The sequence below is a fragment of the Sinocyclocheilus rhinocerous genome, unplaced genomic scaffold (genome assembly GCF_001515625.1).
Source record: "Sinocyclocheilus rhinocerous isolate Xijiao unplaced genomic scaffold, SAMN03320098_v1.1 scaffold4229, whole genome shotgun sequence".
NCBI lineage: Eukaryota > Metazoa > Chordata > Actinopteri > Cypriniformes > Cyprinidae > Sinocyclocheilus > Sinocyclocheilus rhinocerous.
The window spans coordinates 24,920-26,338 of NW_015657507.1; the positions used below are offsets into that span (position 1 = coordinate 24,920).

At 32.3% G+C, this 1,419-nt stretch overlaps 1 protein-coding gene and 1 long non-coding RNA gene across 4 annotated transcripts in view; one reads left to right on the forward strand and one right to left on the reverse strand.

The window, feature by feature from the left end:
- Window positions 1–1,419, forward strand: part of LOC107721207 (uncharacterized) — a 14,109-nt gene that overhangs the window by 4,240 nt on the left and 8,450 nt on the right. The window lies entirely within an intron of this gene.
- Window positions 1–1,419, reverse strand: part of LOC107721205 (60S ribosomal protein L34) — a 7,607-nt gene that overhangs the window by 3,310 nt on the left and 2,878 nt on the right. The gene's annotated exons all lie outside the window — the stretch shown is intronic.

Sequence of the window (1,419 nt, forward strand, 5' to 3'; positions counted from 1 at the left end):
GGGAAAATGACCATTTATAAACAGTGGGAAATGACATCCGTTTTGTTACATACAGCAACTCATTTTATGTTAACTATTTCTTCCTCTTTCCAGTCACAGAGTACTTTATTTTGAGAGTTGTTTAAGTGAGAGAAAATCTGTAACTTAGTCCAGATTGGGGGAATTGTAATGTTTAATAATTTCTTTTATTATGTAAATAATTTTTGCATTTAAATTTGAATAGATTTTTGTTTGTATATGCTGTCAATTATAGTTCTTAGAAAGAAAATCGGAATCGGCAGGTCACTTGCAAAAAAATCGGAATCGGCCAAGAAAATTGCAATTTTGCATCTCTACTAAATATAAACCTAAAAAAGCAAGTAGGTGCGGTGGCAGCAAATCACTGCACGAGTGAGTCATGTGTTGCTCAGAGATGCAAAACAGTTCAGCTGTGGATTTGTTTGAAACAATTTTTGTTGACAAAATAAAGCAAAAAAAGGAACTGTTAAGATGTAAATCAATTATTATTAACTTATTGCTTTCTAAAATCAATATCACATTTTCAATCGTGCAGATATTTGAAGAAAAAAACTGTAGGCTACTCTTTGTGTGATATTAACTATATCAGATGATACAGATATAAAAGACAAAAGTCATACAGGGTCATATCTGCCCCCTTACCTTGAATTTGAGGGGAATTCTAAATGTATTTTAATAGACTAAATCACATACTGAAAGCGTAAACTCTAAATGTGCACACGCCGTAGTCTAAGCTGCATCTCATATGCATGCACTCTCTGGGTGTGTTTTTTTTTGTTTTTTGCGATATACTCAACAGGGATTAAAGTTCCGTCGCTACGACGGATTTCCATCAGTTCATAAAGACAGCCACTTGATTCATTCCTGAATGATTCAGCCGTTCGAATGAATCAATTGAATGAGTGATAAAATCAGTGACTTGCCGCCACCTGCTGGCGGATTTAGTTTAAATTTTAGTGTATAATTTCAGTTATTTGAATCATATTTCTGTATTCAACATTTTATATTTAAAACATTAATCTCCACATGAATTTAATTGCACTCATGCCACCTCTGAGCCTCATTAAACGTCTGAAAATGTACCTACAAGCCACTTGTGTGTTCCTCTGTAGCACAAATTAATTTATTAATACTAATTTCATATGATTAGTAACTTATTTGTCTTATTCTACATAGTGTTTTAAACAGAAATTTTAAAAATATTATAAACAAATTTTTGAATGACAGATGAAAATGATGCCATTACAAAGGTAAAAAGAAAATACTCCTGTAAGTCTGTTTAAGGAGTCAAATGTCACCTCGTATTAGGAAGGCTAATTTTTGATCAGAATTTTTGATTATTGATCAGAAGGTGCTCCTAAATTTTTAAATTAGGAGGACAAGCGCTCCTAATTACAAGAA